The sequence below is a fragment of the Sturnus vulgaris genome, chromosome W (assembly GCF_052056855.1).
Source record: "Sturnus vulgaris isolate bStuVul1 chromosome W, bStuVul1.hap1, whole genome shotgun sequence".
Classification (NCBI taxonomy): Eukaryota; Metazoa; Chordata; class Aves; order Passeriformes; family Sturnidae; genus Sturnus; species Sturnus vulgaris.
Window position 1 is genome coordinate 38,289,026 of NC_142282.1, and position 17,523 is coordinate 38,306,548.

The 17,523-nt window shown below is 45.2% G+C and overlaps 1 pseudogene; it reads right to left on the minus strand.

Moving 5' to 3' along the window:
* Positions 1–3,464: 3,464 nt before the first annotated feature.
* LOC148220132 (syncytin-1-like) overlaps positions 3,465–17,523 on the minus strand; it is a 46,193-nt pseudogene continuing 32,134 nt past the window's right edge.

Here is a 17,523-nt window from a genome sequence, read left to right on the forward strand (position 1 = left end):
TGGGCTGTTGGCTGTGTCACATTCTTAGAGGAACACCCCATAATTCCTTTGAGATTTTTCACTGCTGTTTCCCTGTTGGCTCCTGTTACCTCAGGAAGCCCGGTTCATCTCTATAAGGCTTCAAGTGTTCTGCAGTGGACCAAGCTGTTGTGGATTAAGGAAGTCTGGTTTTCAGTTGGAGGGGGGGTGGTTCCTGGTGGGGAACCTGGTAGAGCCAATGAGCTGATTAGTTTTGAAGAGCCAATCATCTGACTAGGTTTGAAGATTGACACCTGGTTAAACCACTTAAAAGAGTTGAATATGTCTCTGTGTAAAAGCACATTTAAAAATGAGCAAAGTCAGTTTTCGTCTGTCAGCCACAGTAAACTCACTATTATGACATAAGAGTACTTGATACAGTTGTGTGATGGGTTGACTTGGGAAGAAGAAACTCAGAGAGAAGTTCTCTCTAAGGGAGCTTCTTCTGTGGGGGTTGGGACAACTTCAACAACCAATGGGAGAAAGTTAGTTCGCTCCGTGAACACACATTTTGAAGGAGGTAATCCGGAACTCAGTCTCTTTGTCTTTCCGGTGGCAGTGCAGGTAACACCAACCTGAGCTTATCCCCCCCCCCCCCCCCCCCCATGCGGGGGGGGAGGCTTGGGAGGCCGCTTGGGCCCCCTTTGCAAATGAGGGGACCCGATGGCCGGGACGAGGAGACACTTGTTGATAAGACCTTCATGGCTTCCTCCTCCACAGGCCTGTGGCTCTAGGCGGGGGGGGGGGGGGGGGGGGGCGGCTGATTCCTGCTGCTGGCTTGGAGCAGTTTCAGAAGGGCCAGGCCTGCCCAGCCCCCACGTGGCCTGGGGGAGGCAGCCGGGCCCTGTCTGGAAGCAGGGGTGGCCATGAGCAGTCTGGGGCTGCAGCAAGCCCCAGAAAGGCTGACTGACACCTCAGCAGCCCCCCTTCACCCAGCGCGGCCTGAGCCTGGCCCAACTCTTGTAGTTGTGTTAAACTTTAACTCTTTAGTGCTCAGATAAGATTTGCAAAACCTCCGGCCTTCCTTTGAATATGAAAGGGAATAAGATTTCTGTAGTCAGTGAAGCAAGAGCTAAGTTTTTTTAGATGGAAGGAGAATGAGGAGATGCTGTCAAGATGGCTGAAAATCCTTTTGTAAGATTGTAGGGATGAACTGATGTACTGAATATTCCTATAAACCATGGAGAAAGACATGGGGTGTTTGGAGATGTTCCATTTGATGGATGTTTTTACCAAAAAGCACCTGTGTTGAGAATCTTTTGCCCCGAGGAAAGAAGGGGATCTCAGTATTCTGAGGATGATGCATGAACAGAGAGAAAATAAATGAAGAGAACCTTTGCTGTGAAACATTTCATTCTTAAAAGTCATACCCCATGAGACAGACATGGCCCACATCTACAGCTTTGGGAAGGCTGTGGAGTTGGGAAGAGTGTCACAATTGCAGGTTCCTGGGCGGATGCAATTCGTGAAAAATGAAACCACGAGAGGACTGTTTTCTTCCTTCTTGTGGAAAAAATCCCTACAGCTTCAACAAGAGGAGGCTTCTCTCTCCGGAAGTGAACTGAAAAAGACTGAGTTGTGAACTGACAGAAGTATTTGTTGTATATTTGTTTTGTTGTTATGAAGGTTGGGAGAGGGAAGGAAGGAGTGGTCTGAGAAAAATCTTATTCTGAATTTGTTTTTTTCCCCCCTTTGTTTGTGTAGTTAATAAATTTCTTTTTTTATATACTCTCTTAAGTTTTAGGCCTGCCTTGCTTTTTTACTCCTGGTTCTGTCTCACAACCGAAAAATGAGTATATTTAAATTGGCAAATCAAAACCAAGACATTATTTAGTGCATTGGCCAGGAAACAAAATTAAATCAAGACATTTTTTTAAGAAATTAAATTAAACCAAGAGTTCAACAGATGCAGATGGGAATCACATCACTTATGAACATCTGTGCGGTGAAGGGGAGTGGGCTAACCCCGAGGACCAAGCTCGGGTGTTACCTAAATTCATTCTAGATCAAATCTGTGCGGTGGCACAAAAGATTTTTAACCAATTACCAACTATTGAAACTATGGGTAGTTATATTAATATTAAACAGTTTGCCTCTGAGCCCTTTCTGCAGTTTTTGGACCTCCTTCGTGCACAGGTGGAAAGACAAGTAGACGATCCAGTAGCACAGGCAGAACTTATTAAAGAGATGGCTCAGAGAAATGCCAACAAAGCCTGCTGTAGGGTAATCCTCTATGGATCCTCCATCCACACTAGTACAGATGATCAAAGCTCGTGCTAAGAACGCAGAACTCTTCTGTGCACCAGAGAAAAGGCTGGGACTGGGAAACCCAAAGACTGCAGCAGCTGTAACATCAGGAGTGAAGAGGCAACCGATGTCACCAGAGCAGCTCCGACATGTCATCTGCTTCCAGTGCAAGAAGCCAGGACACTTTGCCAGAGACTGTCCTGAAAGCCAAAAACACAGGAAGAAAAATCAAAGAGAAGGAGACACCAACAAAGAAAAAAACTAAGACCTGAGCGCGGACCCACCCAGTGCCATGGTATAAATACAGTGGGCTCCACAGTTGGGAAAGTCTCTCCCTTAACAAAAAAGGGGGAGGAAGGGAAGCAGGATACAGGACAGTTAGAAAATAAAAATGACAAACGTTTACTTAACAAAGTTTGGCAGCCTCACAGGCGTTTCAGGCTCATGACTTCCAAAGCTTTTCTTTTCAGATCTACTGGTTGGACAGTCATTGCAGTGGACTTGCTGGACAATTCACAGGACGATAAACCACACGGGACTGGACAGCAGTGAGTATTTTGTTATTGAGGACACTGCACACACACTCCTGGAGATGGAGGTGGCTCCCATGACCATCAAGGGAGGCATAACTCACCTAATTCTCCTGGCGCGCTGTCCTCAGCCACCCTTCTATTTGGCCAAGGGGAAAATCCTTGTCCAGGCCTGTGATTACTGCGCTAGAGAGAGAAAGAGACAGCAAAAGGAACAACATACATGGGCCTCTTTAGGGAAAAAAGATTAACTTTGTTGAACGGAAAACCCATATTTAAAGCATATTACAGAGAGCTAAGACAGGACAGTAGCTCATTGGATAATTGGGAAAAACATCAGTGAGACCGTACTTTAGAATGTGTCCCACAGAAAAACACCAGGTGTTAATCTTTATTGTGAATTCCATTCATTTTGACCAGATTATTTTCCTGGGAGAATTTCTCCCCAACTGAAGCTAAATCAGCTTATCAGCCTGGGAATGGAGCTGAGAAGCTACGGCCTAGAAGTAACTTTCCAGGCTGTAATTTTTCTAGCTTTCTAACAGTGTGTCCACACAGGCCATTCCCATTCCAACGGAGGTTCCAGTAGTTGAAAAAGCACCTGAAGTCTCCTGGGCAGAAGTGATTGGCGAGGACAAAACCTCTATGGCATGCAACCTAACCTGTGGGTCAGACCATCTCCACGTGGAAGGCTTCCTTGACATGGGGGTAGATGTGACTATCATACCTGAGAGGGTGTGACTGTCATATTGGGAATTGCAACCCGTGGCTGGCAAAATCCAAGGTGTAGGAGGGGTCAAATTGGCAAGGATCTCAAAAATTGAAGGGCTGGATGGAAAATTGGCCAGTGTCCATCCATTTGTCACTGACTACAAGTGCCCCCTTGTGGGGGAGAGACACCATGTACCAGTGGGGAGTCAAATTAGTTATCCCTAAGGCTCCCCAGGATTTTTAGATGCGGCCACTGTGGAGCGCCCTACCCACAAGTTAACATGGCTGGGTGACACTACAAGATGGGTAGGTCAGTGGCCATTAAGTAAGGAAAAGCTTAAGGTGCTCGAGGAGCTCATGGAGGAGAAATTAGCCCAAGGTCACATAGAAGAGACAACTAGCCCCTGGAATTTCCTGGTCTTCGAGATTAAGAAGCCACTAAAGTATAAGTGGCAGCTCCTCCATGACCTCTGGGAAATAAACAAAGTAATTGAGGAAATGGGGTCACTCCAACCTGGGATGCCTTCCCCAATGATGCTTCCCTGAAATTGGCAATTGGCTGTCCTGGATATAAAAGACTGTTTCTTCCACATTCCCCTACACCCAGAAGATGCCCCATGGTTTGCCTTCTCAGTTCCTACCATCAATCGAGAAGCCCCAATGAAGTGCTACCACTGAAGAGTATTGCCACAAGGCATGAAGTGTAGTCTTTCCATCTGCCAGTGGTACGTGGCCTCATTGCTGTCCCCTTTACGTGCCCAAAAAGGGGAGGCCACCATCCTCCACTACATGGATGATGTGCTTGTATGTGCCCCTGATGACTCTATACTCCAACACACACTTGATCTAGTGGTTAAAGTTTTAACCTCTGCTGTATTCCACCTACAGGAAGACAAGGCCCAAAGGATGCCACCTTGGAAATACCTGGGCTTGGAGATCCCTGTGCAGATCGTTGTTCCACAGAAATTGGAAATCATTAGTGATCCCAAAACCCTAGCAGATCTCCATTCCCTTTGTGGGTCTTTGAACTGGGTCAGGCCCTGGTTAGGCCACGCCAATGAGGATCTAAGCCCCCTCCTCAATTTATATAAGGAGAGAGAGAGCTGGTTTCTCCCAGAGAACTGACCCCAGAGGCAAAAGCCACAATCCAAAAGGCACAGAAAGCTTTGGCCCAGAGGCAGGCTCACAGTTTTCAGCCCAAGTTGCCTTTCAAATTCATTGTCCTGGGAAAGCTGTCACACTTGCATGATTTACTATTCCAATGGGTCAAAGGGCAGAAAGATCCACTCTTAATCATAGAGTGTGTTTTCCTCTCCCATCAACGATCCAAGACCATCACCAAGCCACAAGAGCTGATGGCTCAGCTGATCAGGAAAGCCCGGGTAAGACTGCGTGAGCTGGCTGGTTGTGACTTTGTGTGCATTCACCTCCCGGTCAAACTTTCTAAGGAGGGAAAGAACTCTCCCGAGAAGTTGACCAAGCAGATGTTTTGACTACCTGCCCCAGAGCAATGCCAACCTCCAATTATCTCTGGACAGCTATAGGGGACAAATATCAGTCCACGCCCCATCACACAAGCTGTTCAGTGAGGAATTCCACTTCATTCCTCATGAGAAAAGGAGCCGTAGGCTGCTCAAAGCTCTCACAGTGTTCACTGTCGTGTCTGGGGCATCCCACAAGTCAGTGATGACTTGGAGAAATCCCCAGACTCAGCATTGGGAAACTGATGTTGAGTTTGTGGAGGGGTCGCCCCAGGTTGCAGAACTGGTGGCAGTTGTGAGAACCTTTGAGAAGTTCTCAGAGACAATTAATTTGGTAACCAAATCAGCTGACATGGCGGGGGTAGTGTCCAGGGTGGAGTAGGCTGTTCTCAAAGACATTGAGAACAAGCATCTCTTCAGGTTGCTCTTGAAACTAATTTATTTAGTTTCCCATAGAGAACATTCATTCTATGTGATGCATGTGAGGTCACACACAGATTTGCCAGGCAAAATCGCAGAAGGGAATCGTAAAGCCGACTCCCTTGCTGCCCCAGCTGAGAAGGCACGCCTCCCAGACATCTTCCAACAGGCAAAGCTGAGTCACCAGCAATACCATCAGAATGTGCCAGGTCTGATCCTTCAGTTCCAACTAACACAGTCAGGCCCGGGCCATTGTGGCTACCTGTCGCAGTTGCTAGCTGCAGGCCATGCCATCACTGGGTGTTGGGGTTAACACCTCAGGCCTTGGGAGCTGCGAGGTGTGGCAGACAGACATTACACACATTCCCAGTTTTCATCACCTCAAATATGTATATACAAGCATTGACCCATATTCAGGTGCGGTTTATGCCTCTGCCCAGGCAGGAAAAAGGGCTGTGCATGCCAAACAACACCTAGTGCAACCCTTTTCAGTGTTGGGGATCCCTAGGGTAATCAAGACCAATAATGGCCCAGCGTATACATCCAAGGAATTCCTAGAGTTTGTCCAGCAGTGGGGAGTGGAACATAAAACTGGCATCCCCCACTCCCTCACAGGCCAAGGTGTGATTGAGTGTGCCCATTAGATGTTCAAGCAAGTTCTGTCTAAACAGAGCAGTTCAACAGTGTGGATGTCATCACAACAAAAGCTCTGCCAAGCCATGTTTACCATTAATTTTCTAAATTGTTCATTTGAAAATATGAGTCCTCTGGTGGTACGTCACTTTAACAACAGTGATCAGTTTAAGTTGTCCCAGAGTGCACCTGTCCTAATTAGAGACCCAGAAACTTGGGACACCAAGGGCCCTTATGAACTTATTACCTGGTGGCTTGGCTATGTGTGTGTATCCACCCCCTCAGGGCCACGTTGGATACCCCAAAAGTGGGTAAAAACTTTCGTTCCCAAAAACTCAACTCCAGCAGAAGGGGATGAGAAGCAAGTAGCACTTGCTTCAAAAAGAAGACGCAGCCTGAAGAGGGAGAGAAAACCTTCCTGAGATCTGGTTCCATTCCGACTGACACCCTGACTTTTAATATGCTTTTAAATATTTGTTTTTGCTTTTTAGAAAAACCTACCTCCCACCCAACCTCGCAATGAGCCCCATCCAAGTTGTCATCCTGTTCTCACTGAGCAGTCTGACAACTGTGTGGATCGTCCCTCAGCCATGCCAAAGCATCTGGGTGACCGTGGCACAGACACTGTATTGCCAGGAATTTGAAGGGCTTTGTTGCATGAACCTGACCTCAAAAGCTCCCAACATCCACGCAGCCCTCCGAGACATGAAAAGCTTGAGTGGACAAGTGAATCAAGAGTCTGAGGATTGCTTCAGTGAACTGTTCAAAGGCTGGGGACTCACGGGGTGGTGGACTTCAATAGTTAAAACGATTTTGTAGTTTTTTGTTCTTCTTTTCCTTATAGTGTTGGTGTTTGGAATTCTACGTTGCTTAATTTTCAAAACAATCAATGGCTTAATTTCTGCTACCTCAGAAGTCAGCCACGTGTCGTTAACAAACCATAAACAGTCTAACTCGCCCACAAATCATAAGTGGTCGGCAAATCCATATTCTGAATCTGAATAAGTCCGACGCTTTTCCTTTGATTTTATTTAACAAAAAAGGGGGAGATGTTGTATTGCACTGTTTGTTTCATAAGTTGCACTCTTCATAGTTTTATATTGCACTGTTATATTTAGATATTGCACTGTGAAAATGGTTTGCCCTTTATCTCCCCGGGGCTTGTGAAGTTGGTTCAGCCCTCCCTTAGCCCCTACCCGTCGGCGGTGTCCCATTGGTCACGGGCCTGTTCCTCCCCGCCCCTTTCCCTGAGTTTAAAAGTGCCTGCCATCTTCTCTCTCTCTCTTTCTCCTTTCGCCATGTGGACAGAATAAACCATGGATCACCTTCCCAAGGGAGAAAAGAGCCTTCTTTGATTTTTTGCCTTAGTCTATGAGGATTTCCCACCCTTCTCTAGTCCAGAGCTAGCCGGAGGACTGGAGAGGAAAAAGGGATTTACCTCACCCACCACCACCCTTCCTGCTACCTCAAAGCACCAAAACTCCTGGCAAATGCCGAAACAGGAGAAGCAGCGAGTTGGCAGGTCTCCCCACATTGCCACCACTGTTGATGCCTTTTCCCTGGTGCTAAAATTACAAGCTACACACAATTAGGTGATAAAAATGCGGCTACCTTTACAAGGATCCTTATGGTGTTCAACACAGTGGAATATATGCCAAAAATACGCCAAAGATGCACACCATAACAAAACGGGCACAATTTTATATGTTCAGCAAATTAGTATAACTCACAAGAATCCCCAATTAGAGACATAAATGATGAGGTAATTCCCTCCTTGTTTGACCCTTTCCTGAAACCTCCCCTTTGGATAGTAACTCAACTTTGTTTATGAAAAAGTGTCTTGAGAAGCCATTTTCACCTTGGTTCCCAGAGAATCTAACCTTGGTCCCCTTGGGGGTGGAATCTCTGGGGAATGTATTTTCTCTTTCTGTCTAATAGAGTAGGTAAAATGATAGCTACCAATCTATGCAGTTATACAATATTAGGCTACAGAGCTACAAATATATAGATGAAGAATATAGAGAATATGTAAAAGCCCAAAGGCAAAAATCAATTTAGCATCATTCTCCCCTTTAAAGTCTGACAAGACTCTACCTTGTCTCGTCTCTACTCCATATGTAACCACAGCACTGATTTACACAACCAGCTATCATAAAGAAACCAACTATAATTACAGCTACTATGAACACTTCTTTTATCCAGGTGCAGCTTGGTAATCATGAAGTGAGGGTGTGGAAGATCTAGTCAAAGTTCAAGGTGTTATTTTTGAAAGATATTTCATGTAAAATTTGAGTCTGCTTCCGAATTTCAGCCAAATCCTTCCAATTCTTCCACTCTGGTCCGCATAAGAACAACAGGTGGCGTTAAAGATAGCACATACACTTCTTTGTGTGGCCAGCAGGAAATTGAGAGCCATTCTGTTCTGCAAAATCATACAAGACAAATCATGGATTTCTTCTTGTAAGGACAAAATTGCATCTGCAGTCCACCGTTCAATATGTTCAATAATGGCTGAGATGTTTGCAACTGCTCTCCAGTGCAATTACTCCCGAAGAAGGAATGAGAGCTCTGATTACACTATGGAAAAGAGTGGGAAACTCAGCGAGGGGATTAATGGGTCCTGTCTTCCTCCCCATCCTTCCATTTGGATCCTCAATATGATCAAATATTGTTGTTTGGAATTACAGCCCCAAGGGCACAGGCCTGATCTTTATCTAAGGGCAGAATTTTCCAGCCCTCCTTTTTCCATATCCAATATCACCATCCCATGTGGTGGAATGAGTCTCCATGATGTCTGTGCCATCTTTCTCACAGATTTTGGACTTACTCTTGTTGCATATAGATAAAACCTTACAAAAGAATGGCATTGTTACCCTTGTAAAATCATGGGTCAGCCCTGCTACTTTGGCCAAGTAGAAAAGGACTATGGGAAAGTGACTCAGCTGAATTGGAGGTAGGAAAACAAGTTATACAAACATTACATGTTCACATCGTGGTTTATGGTGGTTGGTTGAATTACATCTGTTGTGCTTAAATGGAATGTAACTGGTAAAGGCCTAACTGCTTTAAAAGGCCTGTTTTTTTGCAATAAAGAGCCCTCTCTTGCACCTGTCTGGGGACTCTGTGTCTCTCTGCTTCATAACATTTGGCGCCCAACAATGGGAGATCAGATTACAGTGAGGAGGTGAACTGCAGCAAACACCTAAGCCCCACAGACCCAGAACAACAGGATACCAGACTGCAATGAAGAGATGGACTGCAACTCATCTAGGCAGCCCTTACAAGCCTGGAACCCTCAGACTGCAAGCAGAAAGCAGAGCTCAGACCCTGCTACAACAATAGGGGACTTTCTTTGCAAATCACCTTCCGGCAGAGATCAAGATGCAGGCATAGCCTACAAGGTTAGGTCAGTGGTGTTTGCTGGACGAAGAACCACGGGACTGTGAGTATCCTGGGACTGGGGAGGTTTCCCAGTAGCATCGGTGCAGCTTATAAATATTGCAGCACATTCTCTACATTGATGCAACTTTTATTATTGGTTAAAGAACCCTGTAACTATTTCCTAAATGAAAGAGACTTTGATGTTAAAAACTCCTGCACACAGCTGTGGCAGGGACTTCTGGAAAGGCTACTGATAAAGAACCTGGGCACAGATCCACAGAATTAATCCAGGGAACAGATCTGTTATAAATGACAATATAGTATTGACTATTGCATTTATGTATTAGCCTTTGCAAGTTATTATTAACCACAAAGATTTTGATATAGTACAATTTATACTTCCTTTTAGCTACTTTTTGGTATAGTATAATCTGTCAGTTTATGTATGTACCATATAGCTTATATAAATAGTAGTGTGATAAATATATATATTACGTATTAGGCATTAGCATAATATTAAAATAGAAACTATGTAATGTTAAAATACTTTTATTTGTGTAACTAACTCAAATAATAGTGTGAAATAGCTATGCTGTTTCTCACATTTGTGGACTATCTTATCTGAATGATAACAGTGACAAAAACCAGGATACCAAGAGGAAAAAATTACTGACTCTCTGTTATCAAGAAGTGTAAAAACAACAGAAGGGAGTTTCGAGAAGAAATAAAATATATTGATTTAATCTACAGAATGGCATGCAGACAAGTCAAAGGTTAAAACCAAGCAAAAAACTTCTAGAACATCTAAACTCACAAAATCTTTAAATATGTACAAAGGCTCATGAATATGCATTAACCCATGTAATGTAAAAGTATATACGAACATTGTTTTTAGCTAATGGTGTGTTTTTGGCAGATTGCCAAACACTCCAGCACTGAATATTGTTCCTTTTTCTCCCTTATTAAACTTTTAAAAATTCTAAAGAGTAAACTTTATTTTTCACAGATAGATCCTCCTTTTAGCACGCAATGTTGTGGGCACTAGTGAGGCTCCCCCGGAGCAGGATGTTCCCCCCAGAGCAAGACATTCCCCCCAGGAGCAGGACACTCCCTCCTGGAGCAGGAGCTTCCCCCAAGCAGGCTGCTCATCTCCCCCCCCCGCCGCGGTGGCTCTTCAGGCTGCTCTGCACAGTGACTCCCACGCAAGCAGCTTCTCGGCTGCCAGCTCCCCTTGCAGTTGCTCCTTTGCCCCTTTGCCAGCTGCCCCCCAATGCCCCCCCCCCCCCACCGAGGCTGCGTCACTGGCCCTTATAGGGCCCCCTTGGCCCTTGTTGGCTCCCTTGGCCCCCCCTGGGCCCATCAGTGAGGCCTCTTCACATACTGCCTCCGGTGCAGTGACTGCTCTCTAGGGTGCGTCTCCTGCTGCGACTTCTCTAGTGCCCACCCCTCCAACCTTGGCTTCTTCACTGCCCACTCTTCCTGCAGTCTCTCCGGCTTCCATAGCCCCCGTTCACCCAGCGGCAGTTGGCCCTTAATAGCTACCGTGGCTCAGCCTACCGTCCTGACCCCGAAATCATAAATTACGGCACTTGGCAGATTTGTAGCCTACACGGAATGCTGATGCTGTGGCACATTGCTGTCAGAATGCCAAGAAGACGCACTGAAACATGGAGATGTTTGGCTACTCTATTATCAGAGAATTGCAGAGACTAGTACAGGAGAGTTTCTCAGTCAGTTAACAGATGACACTGTGTACTCAAACCCCAGAATGCAGACAGGCTATCCTCATGAAATTTGTGACATTGTTACCTGGAACTCTCTTAAAACTAACCTTGTATTTTCAGTGAACTGTGGATTTTGACAGGACTGTTTATTGGGGAGATTCCAGGCTGTCTGTGTGAAAGTAGTGTCTTCCTGCATACTGGTAGCATAGCAAGGTCTGAATTCTTCAACAGAAATACTGATATATTGCATGATTGGCAAAACTTGCCATGTGGGATGTATACTGCCTTTTCAGGAATTTTGATTTGAAAGTCTGATTGGACTGAATTAATACCAAGTCTTTGCTCAGTTATAACGATGTTAGCTGTTACCATGAAAATTAGAATCTTGTATACCTGGAAAAATAATTGCAAGTAATTGCAAGTCCTCAGAGTACTATTCATCACTGTGTGGCTAACGTTTTAGTTCATGGATAGGAAGATTCATGTTTGTAAGATATTGTGGCCCCTTAGATAATTCAGTAGATCCCTCCTTAGAAATATTTCATGTGGATATTAACGGAACAAAATGTCAAGCCTAATATCAAAACACTGCATGATTTACAGGTTACTGGGAGCAATTAGATGAGTGAGTCCCATGCTGCTTTGCTCACTTGAAGGCAAACCTTGAGCTTTATCTGCAACAGTTATTTGAGAATTAGATATAATTAGCACACGAAACTCCACTGCAAAAGCAGGCAGAACAGATCTGGCTGTGCCTGTTTGCTTGCTTTTTTACCCCACAACTTTAATAAGGTAATTTTATTATGAATGATCCCAAAATTAATCCAAAGTAGGACACCTCTAAAAGCTCTAACCATTTTTACCGTTGGCTCAGGGTCATCCCACAAGTCAGTGATGACTTGGAGGGATCCCAGGACTCAGGAATGGGACTCTGATGTCCGAGTGGTGGAGAGATCCCCACACATTGCAGAGTTAGCCGCAGTCATTAGAGCCTTTGAGAAGTTCAAGGATCGACCCCTTAATTTGGTCACAGATTCAGCCTATGTTGCTGGGGTAGGTATGAGGGCTGAGCATGCTTTTCTAAAGGAGGTCTCAAACCAAAATTTGCACAAGTTGCTTTCTAAACTAATCCATCTAATCTCCCACAGAAAGCAATCTTACCATATTATGCATGTGAGGTCACACCTCCCAGGCGCTGTCACAGAAGGGAACATTAGCCATGGCAGTGGGGAGTGCCAGCCTTCCGGAAACCTTCGCACAGGCAAAACTCTCCCACTCCTTTTACCACCAAAATGTACCTGCCATCATGAGGATGTTCAAGTTGTCAAAGGATCAGGCAAGGGCAATCGTGGCGACCTGTCCAAATTGCCAGGCCTACCAAATTCCATCAATGGGTTCTGGGGTTAACCCCCGGGGCCTCAGTAGTTGCCAGTTATGACAATCCGATGCCACACACATTTCCTCCTTTGGCAAGCTAAAATATGTCCATGTATCTGTTGATATGTTCTCTTGAACAGTGTTTGCATCGGCCCATGCAGGAGAAAGTGCCAGTCATACCATTCGGCATTTTCTCCTAGCATTTGCTACCCTGGGAGTCCCAGATCAAATTAAAACAGATAATGGGCCCGCTTACACCTCCCACAAGTTGAAGGGTTTCTTCGACCAGCGGGGGGCAAAGCACAAGAGGGGCATACCAATTAATTCCATAGGGCAATCCATCGTGGAAATGACCTACCAGACCATCAAGAGAGTCCTTGATCAGCGGGGAGAAACAGAGATTATGTCTCCCATTGAGACACTCTGTAAAGGTATTAAAACCTCAAAAAAGCCTAGGGACCTGAGACCCATAAAGGCTTCCACCCCAACAGACACGACAGACATGAATTTAAACAACATGATTACTGACTGCTTTACTCTAATACAGAGTAAATATAACTAAAATGCAATCAGAACAGGTTTGTTGTTTTTTTTCCTACTTTCTCAAGCCACGTGTTGGGCGCCAAAATGTATTTGTTCTGGTTTAGGGCAAATTTGGGAGAAAACTTTTGAATGGGGTCCTTCTAGGAAAAAAAGATCTAAGCAGTCCCTCCCCCAGTTGGCTTGGGGAAAAAAAAAGATTTATTCGGAGAGAAGTGGAAAAAAGAAAAACTGTTTATTCAACAGGCAACACACCTCTCAGCACAAAAATGAACAATACCAAACAGTAAAACCTTTCGCCGTTCTGAAGAGATGACAGATTTAGAAGAGTTCTTTCTGTGGGCTGCCCGGCTCAGTCTGTTTACAGTCCCTCCTGTGCTGGGGAATGCCACGGCCCAGGCCAGGCCTGGTGGGCCACAGGTGTGAGCTCCCGGTGCTTTTCTGGGTTTTTAGTTTAGAGCAGGTTCAAACAGTTCCAGGAAAAAAGAAAAAGGAAAAAAAAATCTAGGGAGCTTCTCTGCCTTAGCTAGCCAGAAAACTAACTAAGAGCAAAGGAAAGCTCTCTCTCCCTGTCTACAGCAGACAACACAGTCTGTCAGCAGGAATGTGGGGAAGCCAGTGCAGTTTCTGATAACAAACTTTGCACTTCTTTTTTCCCCCCCTTCACTCCTGGAACCAGTCTTAAAGTTGGAGAATTTAATATTCAACACTAACAGAACAGACGATTTGGGGATACAGGCATTATACAGTTATTCCAAGACAGGGGGTCTTCTTTATCTATGGTGACAGGGCATGGGCTGGGATCCCCTCACACCCTCAAGGGGGTCCCTGTAGCCTTGGTCGGCTTGCTACCTTCACCCCAAACATAACAATTCTTCTAGACTTAAAGAATAATTCAGCACACAAATTGGCATGCCAAAAAAGATCCTGTACAGAATTTGATAAAAACTGTGATTCGCAAATTACCAATTGGAGCAAAGGAAAGAGGGTAGCAGTCTCCCTGTTTTTACCTTCGGTGGCCACAGCTAAAGTCCTTGGTGAGTGTAAGGGTTGGTCCGAAGTTCCCCTCGATTTTGCCTCCCGACCGTCACAAGGAGACCTCGAGGACCCCCACCCAGGCTGACTCTGAACAATGGTTTCCTGGCCGGGCCAAGGTGGATGCTCGTGACTGTGTGCTGGTGTATTGTGTTCACTGGACTGTGCTGTCATGGCACCAACCAGAGGTTGTGTTGTACCACCAACTGAGGACTGTTTGACCGTACCTGTCTCCTGCAGCACCACACAATGGTCCATAAATCTTCCCACCTCTTGGCCAGAGGCCACTCGCTTTGGAGAAGGACTATAAAAGAGCGACCCTCTGAGAAAGACCCTTTGAGATCTCTCCACTGATGAAGACCCGTCTACCCTCTGAAGAACACCCCTGAGATCTCCCCACGGACGAAGACTCGTCTATAGGATGACCCGTGAGGACCCCCATCTCGTCTGTTGGTAGCTATTTTCCCATCCCTTTCTTTCCTTCCCCTTTCCCTATACTTTGTTTCCTATACCCCTCCCCCTTACCGTAACTGAGTTGTTGGCATTTGATGAAATGCATTGCTGTTGTTGAATAAACTGATTTTCTGCTGTTGAATAAACTGATTTTGTCCCCTGCACTTTGCCTGTTTGCACCTTTAAGATCAAAAGAACCATCATGACTCCTGCTCTGTATTAATAGCGGATCGTGACAGTGAGCTAAATCACCTGGGGTGTTGGCTTAGCAAGAAGGCCAATGCGACATCTGCTGCCCTTAGCAATCTACTAAAAGATGAAGAGACTACCAGGCACACAACATTGCAAAATTGGGCAGCCATCGATTTCCTGCTCTTAGTCCATGAACATGGCTGTCAAGACTTTGAGGGCATGTGTCATGTTTTAATTTAACATCTTACAGTAAATCCATCTCAAAGACCATCAAGTTGCTAAAAGATCAAGTCCACCAGATCAAGACCGAGGAAAAGATCACGGACAGATTTAACGATTTCCTTGGACAGTGGGGACTCAAGGGTTGGGCGCTTTCTTTAGTTAAGGATGTTTTGTGGATTTTTGTTGTGATTATTATCATGTTGTTTATGTTTTCATGTTTTTTACGTTGCTTTAAAAAGGCCGTTGGGGAAGCTTTTTTAATAAACAAAGAAGAGGGAGTTGTGGAGGGCGATAAGCCCTCAGCACAGGAACCCCATGTGCTCTCGTGGAGGAGCGAGGCCTGAAGGCCAAAAATATCTAAAATACTCCGCAGGGATAGGGCTCCCAAGCAAGTCCCCTTATAGTTGTGACAAGAAGAGAGCTACTCCCATCATGCTCTGTTTCTTCATATTAATAGCCTGTACCCCGTTCGTCTCTTTCCCTTGTTTTGGTTCTGAGCCCTCAAACTATTTTCCCTGTTGCTCTACCACACCTCCTGCCTTCCCCATATAATCCCCTGTTTCTCCCCAGTTTGAGGGAGCTATCGCCCCTGGCACACTTCACAGAGTGGCCTCCTATAATAAAGACTCTGGTCTCTGTGAAATGCTATACGAGGCTCCTGTCCTTTATCCCCGCGTCACCCAGGAGTGACTTCACAGATCTAGAAATCACTAGAGCTGAAGTCACTCGCCGCTAACGGACGTGCCTGTGGCCCCTTGGGACGTCCCCTGCTGGATGCCTCTCCAGGAAGGTGGTGGCACCCCGGGAAGACCACCACCAGAACCCCAGACCGTGGCACTTTATGTCATACATTTTATGTCGCTTTCATTCCTCAGCAACTTGTATGCTATTTACGGAACTCATGAGCTGTCGTGAACTTCTCTGGGCACACTGGTCAAGTTTTAGTGTACTTCTTTGGAAATAATTTGTTCTGCCTACCTGTGGTTTTGTCTTTGGGCATTTAAAGGAACAAGTTTCTGTAGGTGCCACTGAGAGGGTGATATTCTATGGAAATAACAAGCAAAAGTTCTATAATGTATTTAAATGATAATGGATGGATTTCCAGTATTAACCAACCTGCTGAGTCTACAGTTCTCCAGCTGAGCTTTAAGATAAGGTCTGTGTCACTGTTGACCTCGTTTCAGAGAGACAAGACACACACTTTCAAGGAGTGTAAAAAGCTGCTCACTTATTTCATACATCCCTTTATATAGTTTTACGATCTATCCCTTGTCTATTCCCTATTGGTCAGTAACAAACTGTTACTCTGTAATAATTGATCAGTCCAGAAAAGGTGTCTACTTTCCTGGTTGCAGAGAGGGGGAGGAGCTTAGCACCATGTGGGTGTGACTAGGTTGCTATTCTATACCATCCATTCATTGCTGGGGGTCATGATTTTGGGGAAAGTTGAGTGCATCCCCCATCTCCAGCAGGATGGTTTTCAGGATCAGCCCTGTGGACCCTGTCTTCAGCCACTACTGCCCATCCCCCTACCTCTTCCTCTGAGATGCAGCTCCAAGATGTGGTGCTGAAAAGCAGCACAGGTGCAGGAAGTGCCATGTGGAACCAAGTGGCAGAGGCAAGTCTGAGCCCAAATGAGTCCAATCCAAGATGAAAGGAGCCAAGTCAAAGGCAGCTGAACAGAGTTGTGGGGAGTGGGATGGAGTGGTCAAAAGTGGCAGCACCAGCAGCAGCTGCATGGAATCAAGTCCAATATCCAAAGTGGTGGTGCGGCATGAGGTGGATGATCTAGTTTTTGGGGCTTTGTCAGTGTTTTCCATTGTCTAGGGCTTGGAAATGGGGACAGCCAGCTGTGGAAAGTGGATGCCATCTTGTCTTTGTCCTGGACACCATGTGGATGCAACCTCCATGGAGTGTTGGCTATCCTGTCTTTGTTTTGGTGGCTACAAGGAATTAAATCAAGGTAGTGAACACCTTTTGTGTGCAAAGGACATTTTTGTGTACTTTTGTTATTAATATTAATGCTGTTACTGTGCATTTTTTGTTCCATTGGGTTTTTTCTTTGGTGCTTTTTTTTTGCTTTCAATAGATTGTTATCTCAACACATAGTCTCTTCCTTTGTCCCTCTCTTACCAGAAGGGGTGGGGGGAAAGGAGTGGCTAATTTAAAGTTTAATTTCCAGCTGGTGTTAAACCACCACTAGCTTCTCAAGATTTGAATTAAACTTTGTAATTTTTTTTAGTTGTTAATCAGTAACTATAACTCGACAGTTATGGTTAAACAATTGCAATGTGAATGTCATATGTTTTTATTTTAAGGGAAAGAGAAGACAATCCCAAGATGAATGGGTTGTCTGGATGAGAGCCACCAGAAGTGAAGTCAGCAGGACTGAGCAGTAACTGGGGGAAAGGTAATTCTGGCAGTGGGCAATCTCAACCACCAGCTCATTAACCACCTACTCAAAATGGATCCCCAACTCAAATGAAGAGATGAACTGTGCTTGATGTTTAATTAGCATGCGAAGCAAGAGATATAACTAGCAAATAGGTGTTTGATTTC